General features: G+C 40.1%; 1 protein-coding gene across 9 annotated transcripts in view; it reads left to right on the forward strand.

The window, feature by feature from the left end:
- LOC100705667 (RNA binding fox-1 homolog 3) overlaps positions 1-15,970 on the forward strand; it is a 422,442-nt gene that overhangs the window by 50,064 nt on the left and 356,408 nt on the right. For 2 of the 9 annotated variants that reach the window (XM_025906462.1, XM_025906467.1), the window contains exon 1: positions 14,813-15,069. The exons of 6 other annotated variants lie outside the window; for them this stretch is intronic. The gene's annotated coding sequence lies outside the window, so the exon portion shown is untranslated. Of the gene's footprint in view, positions 1-14,789; positions 15,070-15,970 lie in introns of those variants that run through there. One more of the 9 variants, XM_025906463.1, reaches the window with a different exon arrangement.

The raw sequence follows: 15,970 nt of genomic DNA on the forward strand, positions 1-15,970 counted from the left end.
CACTTGTGCTGTTTGTGTCAGCTGGATTGACTGAAAAATGTGTGGTCAAATCTGATCAGATAATGGGCTGAGTTTCTTGCCAGGAGCAATTTGTTGCAGATATTCTTGCACTAATGCAGCCAATTTGACTGTTTACCACCTCACTGTGAGCAGAAACCTGTGAGTCTGTGCTGTTTACTGCGACGTCGACCAAGTGCAGGCAGATAAATGTCTGTTTTGAATTTTCGCTGATCGCTGGTTTCGCTTGATAATTCACAATCAACTGTATTAGATCTCTATTAGAGGGACTAGCTGTTTAATTATTGTAGCTTGATGGAAGATTTCCAGCACACTAATAGTTGCATATATTAAATTAACTTGGAATGAGTGGAAATTTGGCAGTTCAGGCAGACTGCATTTCAAAATGCCAAAAAGGATTGCGATCAGCTGAGGTGTCTGAGCTGCAGTGATGTAAGACTCGTGATAAACCACTGCAATAAAACAAAAAAATAAAATTGAAGTCAGTGAAATTATATAAAGGGTAGATCATTCCTATAAATCCTGCACTAGCACTGAACAGTTATACAGGGCATAAATCACACATGCAAAATTACCCGGTAGCATCGGGGATAGATGCAATCTCTCGCTCTCAACATGCTTTGTTTTGCTATCTGCATACATTTGAACATACATAATACATTTATGATCCTTGACTGCACAGTTATTTCCTTTAAGAAATATTAGATTACGTCATTATTATAGGGCATCGGCTAAAGTTGACTATCGGTTAACTTTTTGATCTTTTTTTCTTCAGTTTGTTTCCTGTTTTGTTCTTAAAATATAGAGAAAATGTGAATCGGTCGGCCACACAGTTGAAGGGAACGTCTTCAAAGTAGAGATCAGTTTTTACTGATGTCAGTAGTTGCAGTAGTTGTAGCTTTATCAGCTTCAGTGTCCTGCTGGGAAACCTTGGGTCACACGCGTTACTTAGCCCTCGATTGTATTCCTTCCCCCCCACCAGGACAAATGGCCAAACCAAACTCCAATGACTGTCCAGGAATGATGTCAGGAATATGCTTTGAGTGCTGAGCCGGCCTCTGAACTCAATCCCAGTCCCACAGAGCATCTGCAGGATGTACCAGAACTATCCACGGCATCCAAGCTGATTTTCCTTCTTCTTTATCGTTGAATACAGTTCAGGAGAAGCTCAGCATGCTCATTTCTCATGAGGATGGCAGGAGAGGCTGGATGATCGTCTGTAGCATCAGTGCTGGAGTGTGCTGATGTTTGTCAGAGTGGCATATATCAGAGCTCGTGGATAGTCTAGCATCCCAATCTTCAGAGTCACCTCCGTATCCGTTGTTTTCACTGACCGCAGAGGAAAAATGTCAAACCGAATGTACCTCCAATTCCATCATTCCAGGCCCAGCGACAGCTCTACCTGCAACTGACACAACTTCCAGTGCAAATAGACAAGCGAGCTGACTAATTGGAGCAGAGATCCAACACAAATGTTTAATGAAGAGATAATATATTAACACACCGAATCCTGGAGTAATAGGACTACTTTGTCATTTATCTTTTTGTCTTGAAAATGAAACTTTTCCCCGTGCATGTTAAAAGTGTAGACTCACTAATGGGAGTTTTTAATGGAAGTTTTAATAAGTTAAGTTTTCTTTTTACTAGCTGCGGTGTGATTTTCACGCTTTCATGATAAAGTACTCTTCCACTGGTTTTCATTTAGGCGTAAAAGATTAATCAATTTTAAGGCACATTAAGCTCATTTGCTGCGTTTTTTTACATTCCATATATTTTCTAAAGATAATTCTGTCATTAAGCCACGTAGATAACTTTGCTGTTTTTGATTTGATGGTTGTAGATTTGAAAGAAATCCCCGTATTTCTGTCACACTCATTAATTCTTACTGCACATATTTTGGAATAATATTTCCTGTGATAAATGAGGAAATTAAATTCTTATTTTTCTAATAATGGAATTTATAATAATGTCCATTAATGTGGGGCCAGCCGATCTTCTATGACTATGAGGAAACAGCGCAAGCATAATACTGTCAGAGAATGATGAATCCACATGAACTACATATAGAATTCATATTTCGATATACCAGCCTAGTACGACTAAGTCTTTGTGATAGCTCCAGGATTTTCCTTCTGCTGGATTCTTTTATCTTCTATCACGGAGAGATGTCCTGACATTTTTATTTTAGAATTTGCTGTAATAACTCAAAATTCATTGCTCCATCCGTGATTTCAAGGCATCCTGGCCCGCAAGCAGCAAAACTGGCCCAAACCACAATACTACCACCATCATGTTTCACAGATGGGATAAGCTTCTTATCCAGGAACGCGGCGCTTTCCTCTCCCCAAACATAATGCTTCTCTTATAAACCAAAAGTTTTATTTTGGTCTAATCCGTCCACAGAACAAACAGCCTTCAAACAGCCTTCTGGTTTGTCCGCGTGATCTTCAGCAGACTGCGGACGAACAGCAGCGTTCTTTTTTAAGAGCAGCGGCTTTTCCCTCGCAGCCATTGTTATCCCGCTGCTCGGCGTTATCCTGATGGCGGACCCGTGAACGTGGACAGCCAGTGTGAGAGAAGCGTTTAGCTGCTTAGGAGTTACCCTGGGTTGCTCTGTGACCTTGCAGACTATTACACACCTTGCTCTTGGGTTTATCTTTATTGGTAGACAACTGCTGGAAGAGCTAACGGCACTCCTGAATTTCTTTCATTTGTACACAGTGGGTCTGACTGCGGATTGATGGCATCCTAACGCTTCACAGATGGACTGATAACCTTTTCCAGCCTGATGAGCATCAACAACTGGTTTTCTGAATTCTTCAGAAACTCCACTTGTTCATGTCATGATTCCACAAATGTGTGTTTTAAAGATAAGACTTCTTTTAAATAACATGAACACCTGCTTGTCATCCTAATTATTGAAAAAACATTTATTTTTTTTAAGCATCTCACAACTAATTGCTACATTAAGGGTGTTAGTCATTAACTTTGATTCTCATCCTTTCCTCATATTATTGTAATTCTAGGCCTAATTTAGGATCAAATATTACCAAACAGTAACACGAACGTCCTCTTTCCTAAAATGCAATCAGTATTCAAAGGAGGGAGCTGATTTGTGCTAACTGAATACTATATGTCAGCACCTGATGTTATGGTGATGGTAATAGCACTGTCAAGTTTGACAATGTGGAGAAAGCAATACCGTCATTCCCCATATTCACTTTTGAAAATCTCATTTTGCTTTCATCTCTTCACTAACACAGAGCTGTCAACATATAATTCAATGAGTGTCACCACTGCGCTTGAACGTTTTCTTTATCTCTCTTGCCAAAGCAGCTCGTACCATCCGGCACGACTTTACTTTCTGTTGTGTTTAAAACCTGTTGTGGCCACTTTGGTTGTGATTGCAGCTAATTAGAATGTGATAGGCAATCTCATCTTTTGTAGAGCACGATGGCTTTTGCTAAAGGTCTCGGATTGTGGGGGACATTTGATCTGAATGTGCTGTTTTGATGTTTACAGCAATGCCTCCGCGTAACGGCCGCCTTCATTCAAACTTGTGGATGGAATGGGCTGTCAGAATAGAGGAAATTGAAACCAGTCAGTATCTTGGGCTTTGTGAGAACACTGTTCAAAACACAAACACCACCTAAACCCTCTTGAAAGGATGTATACCGCACCGCATATACCTAACAGTGATTTGAACGCACCTGAAGAAGAAGCCATTTAAAGGGTTTCAACCACGGTTGAGATGAGCTTGGCTGAAACTGATCCCAGCAACAAATTGCCAACAAACCCCCAAAAAGACCAAACCGAGTGATAAATTTGATCTTAGTGTCGAAGAATTTCTCTGTCATCTAATAAACTCCATAGCACCGCTGTAGTCCAAAATCTATTACTGTAAATCTTCTGGGTGGCATATTTTCACAAACACGTTCACTCAAGTTTGAATTGATTACTTTGATTGTATATATTTCCCATAATCCATTGCTCCCAAGCAGCAACTTAGGTGGAAGAATAAAACCAACACATTACCTCACATGGCCACTGAGTCAGTGCCCAAAGATTCCTCCCACAGTCCAAAGACAGTTAGTGGGGATAGGTTAATTGGTGACTCTAAATTGCCCATAGGTGTGAATGTAAGTGCCAATGGTTGTCTGTGTCTATGTGTCAGCCCTACAACAGACTGGCGACCTGTCCAGGGTGCAGCCTGCCTCTCGCCTCAAGATTCAAAGCATTTATTGTCATGTGTGTAAAGAAAAAGCATTTCTCTGTACAATGAAATTCTTTCTCTGCTGTCCTCATGCAGATGCAGGTTAATATGTACAAATAGCATTAATAAATAAGTGGAGACAAAAAAAAATTGAAGTGTTAAATAGATTTATGTGCAATAAATGAGCTTAATATGCTGTTTTGATATGTGAGATGACCTGATGTGCAAAAATTATTATTACTGTAAGACAGCTGGGATCGGCTCTAGCGCCCCCACGACCCTGAAAAAGGATGAGCGGAAGCGAATGAATGGATGGATGGATGGATGGATGGATGGATGGATGATGGATGGATGGATGGATGGATGGATGGATGATGGATGGATGGATGGATGGATGGACAGCATCCGGGTACAAAGAAATCAGTTTTGGTCTTCATAGCTACGGTTACACAGTGGGGAACCACAGATCCACTCTGGTGGTTTTACAAGATAAAATGTGTCAGTGACCAAACATTTATGTTCCCAACTATTTTTTTTTTAACTACGTTAGCAATTGCATGCTGTTAAAGCAAGAAGCAGAGGCGTCAAATGTGCTATACAGTCACATCAGGAAATCAGTTATGTCAGTAAAATGACAGAGCATTAGAAGAAAAGGCGGTCATTTGTTCTTCCTGAGCTGGGATTTATTACACAACAGGAATGCAGACTTAATGGGCGACATATGAGCGGCACAGATACTGCAACCCTGGAGCCAACGCGGCCAGTGTGGCCCAGTGTAAATGAACTTTGACCCGGGATTGTTTGTCACCTGCTGTTTTCAAAGTAGAGCATTAGCTTTGAAACTATGGAGAGACGGACAAAGACTCTCTCGCCTTTTCATGGGATTTGCTGACTGCATAGAAACGGCACCAATCCGTCCAAAAGCAGACATCAGTTAATAAAATCCTTTTCCAGATAGGCATTTTTTAATCTTCAGACAGGATTTGAGTCATCTGTTTAATCTGTTTCTCTGTAAAATGCCAATTTTTTTGTCTTCTCCCCTTCTTTGCCAGAGATCTAAAGATTCTACCGGATCATTTACATACAAAAGGATGATCCCTCTTTCTCAGACCTACAAGTGATGGGAATTATCCGGTGTAGTGCTGCTTGTGTTGTTGACTTGTTTTACGATAAGACGTGTGAACAACACTTCAGTTGTTTCTAAGCAGGCCGACACCGCAGTCATTTTCATCAGCACTCTTGTTCAGGTAATGTTCCTTCAGGCTCGCTGATTTCAGGGCTTATCTTGTTAAGAGCCCCCTGCTTCGCCACAGATCTGCTCGGCTGTCAGAGCCGGGGCCCACACATTTCGGGACTATTATTGGTGATTGTGGGATGACACTAATTAAAGTCATTGATGTTTAAAATCAAGCTCCGCACGTCTCGCTTGTTTTGTCACAAAAAGCTCCGATAGCTTCTCAACGTGGCCCCGTCATGTAAGTTATCATGCCATTTGTTTTCAAGCCATGTAGAGAAACTAGCACGTGTGTGTCACCTCATTAAAAAAAAGCACACACCTCAAGATGGGAGAGAGCTCTGCTGGAGGTGTTTACGTTTCGTTTTTAGCACTGGGCTCGGGCTCACTGAGTCTAAATTTAATCTAATATTTATAATAATGGAGCAAAACCAAAAAGACTATTTATACCGCGTCTTCCTTCTCCCCCAACTGACTCCAGTGACATAATCTGTGCTAGATTCATTATTTGAAATGCTAAGTGGTATACAAAGTCAGATTCCTAACATATTCAGTCTGTGAAAACTGAGTTGAATCTGCAACTTTCTCAAGTGTTTATGGTAAATAATATTGGTGTTATAATACCTCATATTTTCCATCTCTTTGAATATCTGGCAAGAGGGCCTCTATAAAGTCTGTATAAGTCTATAAATAATGTTCACAGCATATGACTCCAATAAGAGTGAATTAAGGCAGTTAAGTAAGGTGTTTTCAAATGTTGCTTAATCCCTGGACGTTCCCAAACCCAAATATTTGCTGTATTTACATTTTATTACAGTAAATCAGGGCTTTCTAAAAGGTAATGCAGTACTTTATTAATTACTCAGAGAAAGTAATGTGTTACACTACTCGTTACATTATATATTACACTATAAATGCACAGTTAACAATATAAATGGAGGCTACAATTTCATGCACCAACACAAACATGAACAGGTAGAAATGGATGCTGGAAGCTCGTCACTGGCTTTGTTAGCTGTTCAGTCTCTGGCTGCTGGGCTGAGGTCAGCATACAGTCAACGCTAGCATCCCTCTGGTTTCTTGGCTAGCTTAGCATGCTATCTGTGCAGGTGTTTGCAAAGTTCTGTTAGCAGTACAATGCAGTTGTTTCTATCCTGGAGGCAGTTTGCAGTTTTCCTTTGTCCTCTTGTCCTTGTGTGATTCTGCGTCTCTGCTGTGGACCGCTCCATCATGTTCCCTTTTCCGACACATAAACTGAAATCAGCTGATTGTAGCAGGGCGCCTGGACTCCACCAAGCGTCCAGACAACTTAGAACTTTGGTTCTGTAACAATAAATTGTTACATCGTTACATGACTTATGTGATGTGATTAAAGTAACATGTTACTGTAACAATATACACAGTTACATCTAGCACTGTGTCAACCTTTTTTCTATCCACTGATTTAAATCGCTGGTAACTGGAGCTTTGTTTTCTATTTCGGTTTTTGTGGTAACTTGAGCTCCTAGCATCATCTTTACCATCAGTTTTAGTCTTGAAAATATCCACTGACGGACACTGGACAAACCAGTGAAAAGGAGAAGGTGGTTGTCGGCTCCCTAACCTGTCAGCCTTGCAGATTTAATCAGCGACTTGTTTTTGAGAAATTTGACAGGTTTGCCAAAGTAGCTTCTGTGCTTCGTATTTTTGGTTTGGAAACCTGAAGCACACGGAGGACAGGCAGTGACTTGCCCTTACATCTAATCAAGTGCAGAAAGGTACATAATGGTCTTGCTGAAGGAGAGTGTGTCAATTATTCATCAGTTGGCTCTGGCCTGTGAATTTAATCTTTGTTTTACAGTATTTTCAGTTATTTTATGTGTTCTGTAAACTGTGCTGGCATTCAGGAAAAAGGTGCGCCTGCCTCTGCAGAAAATGAAAGTAATACATTTATTAAACAAAAGCTCAAATCAAATATCAAAGAATGGCAGACTTTGAGAACCTCCTTTATTTGATAATGATCCAGTATCCAGTGCAGCAGCTTTTTATTTATTTATTATATTTTCATACCCCTTTTGTTTTATAAATTTCATATATGTTTGACATCTAGTTCTGGGTTACCCATGTAGATATAGCTTGGACATATACACCATTCAGTGACAATATTAAAACCACCTGTATAATATTAGGTAGATCTCCAAAACAGAGTCTGTTGGATGTTGTACACAACATCTGGAGGTATCCTGGGGTGTCTGGCACCAGGACTGCAGATCCTCTGGGCCCTGTGGGTTTCTGTGAACCAGCTTTGTACCGGTGCATCCCACAGGCGCACGGATTAGCAACTGGGGGGGTTGGAGGCTAGGTACACCTACCGGTTATGTTCCTCGAGCCATTATTGAGCTCTTGCGGTTTTGCTAGATTTGTCCCGCTGGGGGAGGCTGCTGTTGCGGAGGAGCAGTATTGCTATGGGTGGGGTATGAGGGATGTTCAAAGCAGCATCGGCATGAATGCCAAGACCCGAGTTTTCCCACAAGAGTCTTACATTGTAATGATTAATGTTATTCACTTCCCTTGTCAGTGGTTTTAGAGTTGTGGCTGAAGGATGTATATAGACTTGAAAACTCCCAGGGAACGGGGAAAGTGTGACACTGTAGTGGAAGGAGCGCTCGTAATCCAGCCTTATTTGTTAAAGTCTGACTGTCCTGATAGCGAATAGATGCGCACCCTCAAAGTGTAATGCATAAACATTTCACAGCAAAACAAATAAATTAAATCTGCTCAGAAGGAAAACATATGTGCTAACTACAGTCTCTGCTGAATTGGCTTTTTTGTGGCTTTTCAGTAACTAGGTCACTGCAGTGCATGTAAACTTGTCTGATTTCCTATGCAACCTGTTTTCTGAATGTAATTTGCTCGCTTCCTCGTGCGGTTAGCACAGGAGCAGCACAAGGCTGATAACTAGTAACCAACTAATTTATTCTGTTATTGGTAGAAATTAACACAAGATAAGACATTTTATTGAATACATTAATCAATACGATTTTCAATTAGCTCCTCAGAATCACTCAAATTACCTTTCTGAGATGACTTGAGGGTCCAATTCCACTCAAGGACCCTCATTTGAATAACCCTGCCTCGGGGTGTAATGAATTGACAGCCTTTTGATTTGAAACTTATGCTTCAGTAGCTGCATATCAGCCCTCGCCTCCGTGTTGCTGAAATGGTTTTTACGGATGCTTCAAGCATGTTCCACCTTTATTCACGGCCATAGCATCTGGCTGGCAGCCACATCCAGCTGACCCACCCCCTGCTTAAGATGCACTGGAGCCTCTGTGGGTTAGGAGGGCCAGCTCTATCAATCTGCTCCCTTCCGGCCCCCACGTTCCCCAGTGTGGTTAATCACTGCCACTAATTAGCGCTAATTACTCATTGCTGCCCGGGAGAGCCCCCCTCGCTGGCTCACCCTGATCTGAAGGTCCTCCGTGGCACCCTGCTGCTCGCCATTCCTTAGGTACAGGATGGGGCGCAGGTACGTGGGAGGTGCTGAGGGGAAGGGGGAGGTTATTGAAAAGCTCATCTCCTCTAATTCAGCTTTTTTTATTTTCGGGGAATCAAACACTCCCTGGGTTTTAGCCTTCAGCAGCTACACGTAGAAGGCTCCCTGTGGGCCTGCAGCTGAGCAGGCTGGTTTGTGCTGGTCTGCTTTGGTCTGGCTGTTGGCCTTGTCTTCATGCACAGGGCTGGCCAGGCTTAATGAGCCAGCACCTTTTTGCTCCCACCGCCATTAATTGTCTGCGGCCATGGTTCTGCGGGCTACATTGTGTTTGGTTCTTTTCTCTCAGTAATTTTGCTTTAATAGATTCAATTTGCTTTCATTTGCTTTGTATTGATTTATTTGTCCAGCTTTGTCTTGTCAACCATAGAAACCTATAATTTCTTACAAAAGTTTGGGGCGAAAAGGCAGAGAAAAAAAGCTCATTTAATTTGCTAATATCGAGCGAATTATTTAAAAAAAGAGAAATGACAAATGATGTTGATATGGCGTGGACGTGAAGCGAGGCTTGACTAAGGCTGAACTCATTTCTCGGAGGCGAGAAAAGTGCATAAAAATATTGCAAATTCCAGACGTGGCACAAAGAGTGAAGCTTATTAACAGACCTGGAGGTTGTTAAGTCTGACAATCATGTAGCTAAATGCTATCATTGGATCTGTCAGCTTTTTAGCAGTCAAAAAAAGAAGAGAAAAAACTCAGTAATGCCTGGTGATGAAAGGTGAGTGTGTCATGTCAGCCGTAAATAATTCTACAAAGACAGCTGATGGAAATGATTACATTGATATTTGGAAGGGCCTTTCAGACAAAGGGGTTGAGGATGTGTCCAAAATAGATTCCTTTAGCCTCTGCCAGAGTTCAGCACCGTGTGTCACCAGGAATCAGCGTGAGGCGAAAGGCTTTACCTCTTGCTGACCTTCAAATGTGAAGCAGCAGTAACTGTGACAGGTGAAACAGCTGCAGTCATAACACACAAACTGTTACACGTGTGAATGTGTGCACCCCAGAACATTTAGAAAGGATGCTTTTGTGTTAAACTTTATAAAGAAATACCTCATGGAATTAAAGCAACAGACACAAACTACTTTCTTAAATCGGCACTTAACACCAGAATCAGATTTACAGATGTTTGCTCTGTCTTGTGGAGCTCTAAAGCCATCTAGAGTATTTTGGTGTCAGTCGCACAGTTTCAGAGCGATCGGCTGTCAAGGTATCTGCCTTGAAGATGTCTGCCCTCAGCTGATGTCATGAAACTAAAGAGCATTTACTAAAGGGACAAAGAACACATTTGAAACGCTCAGCAGCAGCAGCAGCAGCATCCTTATCCTGGGCGATCTCATGTAGGATCTATTTTCTACCAAACTTACTCCACTAACCAGCATTCTGCATAAATGTATCCATCCACCAGTGATGACTAAGTTACTAAGTGACTAAGTTTAGCAAGTTTAGTTTTCAGACCCCTTCAGCGACCTTTTTCTAAAAAGCAACTAGCGACAAATCTGGCGACTTTTTCTGGTGTTATTGGAGACTAATGACGACTTTTTTGACGTGAAAGCAGGTATCGCTCTTACTCTCAACAAGCAGCGGGTGCTGCCGTGGGCACCTCACCCATGCCAGAGCGCTCACAGGCAGCAGGTGGTCCTCACCCTAAAAGAAATTAATTTGTAGTTCTAAATATATTCTAAATGCATTTAGGGTGTTTTTACTCACTTTATGTCTGTTAGCTAGCTGTTAGCTAGCGGCTAACTTCTGTTGGCTGCTAAATGTAAATCTGTAAATGTTAAAAAAAAACAAAAAAAACGCTCCAAACAAGATTCATGAACTTTTCTTTTCAATCACTGGTTCACGATTCCTGGAAAGAGAAACTGCTGCCATTTTTGCGCTACAAGGCAAATACCATTACTTTCAGTATATCTAAGACAAGGCAGACATCTCGGTAATATAAAGTTAAAATAGTAGCTCCAAAAGTGGGCAAATCACATCAAAACTATTTAAATGAATAAATGATACTACAGGCCAGAGGGGGGAAAAACTATAAATTTTTTTAACTTTAAAATGAACAGAACTGAAATTATATCAGTATGCTTAATTCCTTCAGTATTAGGGATGTATTTTTAATGGCTCAGTCACTTTAGAGTAAAAAACAGAATGTCAACCTCTTTAGGAAAAATCAGCTCTTGCCAGTGATTGCACTGAAGTTTTTGCTGTTGGAGACCAATTGTAGCTATTTGTGACAAACACAAATGATCAGTGTAAAAAACCCTCAACCTCTGGATGTTTGTTGTAATTACACAGGTTGGCTGATGGGAGGCAACCTGTCTCCTAACAGCAGTGGGCCAACTTGGTGTGTCTTCGTTCACTCTGAGCCACTTTGAAGGTTTGCAAATAATTGTCATCTAATTTAGAAATGCAGACAGAACAAACAGAATTGCAGTGTGAGCAAAGTGTCTCTTTGCAATTGCGTACTCGACTCAGATGGTTGCATTCAGGTTATATCCTTATATAAAAACTTGTCAGTGTTTGCAGCGCTTGCAGAACTTCACCGATCAGGTGGTTCAGTAGTTCATGTGAATTTGTTTTTAATCAGAAGCAACAGATGGCAACGGATTTTCCATTTTCACTATTTTATTATCACAAATAGATTGCATGGAATTGCCAGTTTGACCCCCTTCAATCACAAACCGACAGCAGACTGACAGCAAACCGACTCCATCTTATTGCCGTCTTGACGCACCTGGTCCCGTCTTTGAAGCAACGTTTTCCAAGGCAACTAATTCAGTCGCAGTTGCAAGTGGTCGCAATAATCTTCTTTGTGTCGCAGTGTCCATCGACTGCTTTCCCTAGTGTGACTTTAGCATAATGTCCCTAAAACATTTCACCGTTTTGAATAAGCTTAATAAAAATCACTTAAAGCATTGAGTCGGGTCAAAACACGAGGAGGAAAGGAGGAGATTGGCAGAAGCTGAATTTTTTTTCGCTCGTGTTCACTCAGCTGCTGAACTGAGCTGACCAGATCTCTCTTGTTGAAGCATTTCTTATCTTTGTGATGTTTGCCGCCAAGGCCAAATCAAAGCTATGCAGGAAGGTTAGACCATGAATAGAAAACACTGTTTATGTCTCCGTCATTACTTTCGGGTGAATAACACTACTTTTGAAAGGAATCTCAGCCTCTCAAAGAAAAGTGTCAGAATCTGAAACGTCTTCAGGCAGGATTGTAAACTTCACGCTGTTGCACAGACTTTATACAAATGAAACGGTCACACTCTTTTCAAACGTGAATACCCAGATGGAGTTTTATTTTTCTGATGACAGAAATGTGAAATTAAACTATGGTTAATGGGCTTTTTCCAGACGATCTCCTCCAAGTATGTTAACACCAAAATATGTCATAAAGATGTATATTTTTTATTAATAGGAACAGGATACATTTCGAGACCAAAATGATTTAAACTAACAGCCTGAGTTGTTCAGACATGTGATTTATATGTTAATGTTTGTATTGGTTTATTGTGACATGCCAACAGAGCTGATGTTAACAGCAACGGTGGGCACAAGGTGGTGGCTATTTACAACACAAGCCGAGACAGGTCGTTGCTTATGATCTATGACTATTACAGGGTTATTAAGCTGCCTGCTTATTTCATCACCAGTGTCCAAGCAGAAATCCACAGATGTAACAAATACTTTTCCAAGTTATTTGCATTTTTTAATCAAATCAGCCATGGAAAGGCTTGACTTCCTTAACTGTCGTGATTAGTAGGAATACCATCGAAGTGTCAATATTCAATGAAGTGATGCTAAAAAGTAACCAAATTGTTACCAAAGTGTCATGTTTTTGTCATATCTGATAAGAAAAAGAAATGAAATTTATGTACAATACCTCTTAGTTTGTCTGCTGTCATTTAATTGTTTGTCTGTAACTTGATTAAACTGGTGCAGAATGAGTGGCCGTGTGAGAGGTCTTCATCAGTGGTAAAGGTTATAAAACTTATGAAAATACATTTAAAAGTCCCAAATTTGTGTCCTCCATAAATTCTGGAGGACAAAACTGTCCTGTTGGCCAGATTAGTCTTTGCTGAATCTGGACCACGGGCTTTATGTTTGACACCCCTAAATTATATGATAATTGTTAAAATGAACAAATTATGCCCTGATGAGACTTAAGATCAGAACATCACCCGTTACAGGGAGTATTATACTCTTTCTTATGGTGAATCTTCAGGCAGAAAAATAAGCCTTGACTGACCATATAAATGGGGAAAATGCATCAAATATACAGTTGCGTTATTAGATTACAATGCATTATTAAAGTGAACTTCTTGGACTCTACTAATGTAATTTAGCATCTTTCACAGTTCAGAATGGGCAATAATGCTGCATAATGGTGCTTTAGACCCCATTTCCTAAGCCCCCCCACCACCACTAAAGTCCCCTTTTTAATAATTAAAATTGAATCGGGTGCTTGTGTGCACCGCCTGCTGCTTAACAAACCTTAAGTCTGCAACAAATAATTTCTTATTCTTGATCAGAAGTGACATCCTCTCCATCCACTAAGTGTTTGAACTCTAATTCAGTCTAATGTCCCATACAAGAGTGGACATCACAAACATCCACAGTGACAAACAATACAGCCTGAAACTTTGGCCAACAGCCATTTGCTCTGATTATTAATGACACGGGACAATAATATTACTGATATAATAATTCTTGCAGCTTGCAGCTGTCACCCTCTTTCCTTTATGGAACAGCTTTGTCTTTTAGCATTAGCCTAGCAGCCCAACATCATGCAGGGCTCTAATAATGAAAGGGTCCTCTCCATATAACAAATTACAGGTTACACATTATATATGATTTGTTTCTGTCATAGATATAGTTTACATGTATCACAGAACATGACAGTACAATGTAATTTCTGTATCTTTGCAACTATTTTTATTTTATTTTTTATGATTGTGTGCAAGTTTTTTAAAAATTACATAATGTAATCCAATTAAATAAAAGTGGCCTAATCGCGATGGACAAACTACTGGGTCACCTACAGGAGCTGCTTGGCCGAAATCCACACCACGAAGCTCCCAGCACACAGTTTTGGTGCTGATGTTAATGCCAGAGGAGTCTGCACTTCTTGCGTTAATGGAGCGTTGGCAGTTTTTACACACTATGTGCTTCAAAACTCAGCAACTTTGTGAAGTCAGACAATTCATGGCTGAGGTTCTATGATTCCTACAAGCTTCCACTTTCCAATTCCACTTACAGCTGATTATAGAATATCTACAAAGGATGAAATTTTAAAAACTCATTTGTTTTGTGTATTTTTTCTTCCTTTAAATTGTACTTTTTATGTCATACTTTCCAATTTCCTTAAATAAAGAATTTTAGTCTTTTCCACCCTTTGTGATTTGCTTGAGTTAAGTTATTGTTTAAATTAGCATAAATAGTGAGAAATTTCCCGGGTGGTGTGAAGTACCTACTTTTTAATGTATCTCTTCTTTTCTTTAGTATTTATTTTTCTGAGAACTTTTTACATTTACTCCTTACCCTTTAACACAAATATCTATATTTTCTATTGCTTACATTTTCAAAACAAGCTCGGTACTTCAGGTTTAGGACATTTGAGGGGAGTTTTATTTCACTGCAGGCCTTTAAACATCAAACCGATTTGAGCCTTAACAGTAACACCCCTAATGCACTTCTGTTGGTGTATCAATCACCAGGGGTTACTGCATAAAAAGAGATATAATACCATGGTTAGGGGTTAAAATGGGCCTTTTTTTTCTTTTGTTTTGGTCAACAGTGGAACGAGTGCAGGTGTCCATACATCGTTGTTCCGGTACTTCATCATTTAGCCCTACAGAAGAGCAGCGAGCATAAAGGGACTAACGGTTTTTTAAGTGAAAGGTAATTTTGAATGCAACGTTTCTAACAGCTCAACAAACATCAGCAAACACACAGACTGTGTTTATGCAGTTTGTCATAGACTGTGCCTGCTAGCTAAAGGTCCAGCAGCGCAAGCTAACTTCAGCCCGAGTTGAAAAAGCCAGGACAGGAGACGACGAAGAGAGGTTAAATTTAAAGGTAAGGACTGCCTAGTGGTGTTTTAAAGTAAAACTTTAAAGAACATGTGGCTTCTTCTTCTTCTTTGTTAAATCATATATTGAATCTGTATTTGATGTGAAGTTGTGTATTTTCATCATGTGAAACGTTCTGGAAAACAAACTAAGCATGCTAACTTTGTCTCGCTCAAAGGTTGCATGAAATTGCAGTTTAGTGCAGGATAAACAGGTTAGCTTTCCATACTCTGATGGATTAAAATTAAAACCTTCATAGGTCCAGTATAAAGACAGTATGGACAGCATACTGACAGTATAGAGGATGGAAATGGATTTAATGGGTTACCACTTTAATCCCACTTTAACCCCTGATTTTATCCACTTTCTGTTTTGGTGAATCAGTACTTCAATTTTTAGCAGAGTAATTTTTTTAACAAAAGTATGCCTGTACAACACTTTACCACTATACAGTATGTTCTGCTTTTATAATAATTTCCTCTTCCGTAAACCTAAATACTGAAAACCTAAAATGTACGAATAATATTAATTTGCATGCATTTAGCATACCTGGGTAATTAGCATTCCTTTATTGTAGGTTCTTCAGCTTTAGGAAATTATTTCCAATTATTTCAATTAGACGAGAATCATGCTTATTTCACAAGCAGATTCCCTCCAAAATAAGGAACAGGTGGTTTCATGAATTTTATCAATGGGTTCCCTACAGAGATGATTTCCTCTCTGTTAGCAGATAAACATGAAGATTTTGGGCTAATGGGCTCATTAATCAAAGTTGTCATGGTTACAATTAAAACAAAAATTGTGGTTTTGAGTTTCGGGGAATGATCACTTTCACAGACAACAGAAAATCGTGTTGGAAACAGGACAGGAACATCTGTCTCCTGTGTTGAAATTCAGCATTTCGGTGA

The sequence above is a fragment of the Oreochromis niloticus genome, linkage group LG4 (genome assembly GCF_001858045.2).
Source record: "Oreochromis niloticus isolate F11D_XX linkage group LG4, O_niloticus_UMD_NMBU, whole genome shotgun sequence".
Classification (NCBI taxonomy): domain Eukaryota; kingdom Metazoa; phylum Chordata; class Actinopteri; order Cichliformes; family Cichlidae; genus Oreochromis; species Oreochromis niloticus.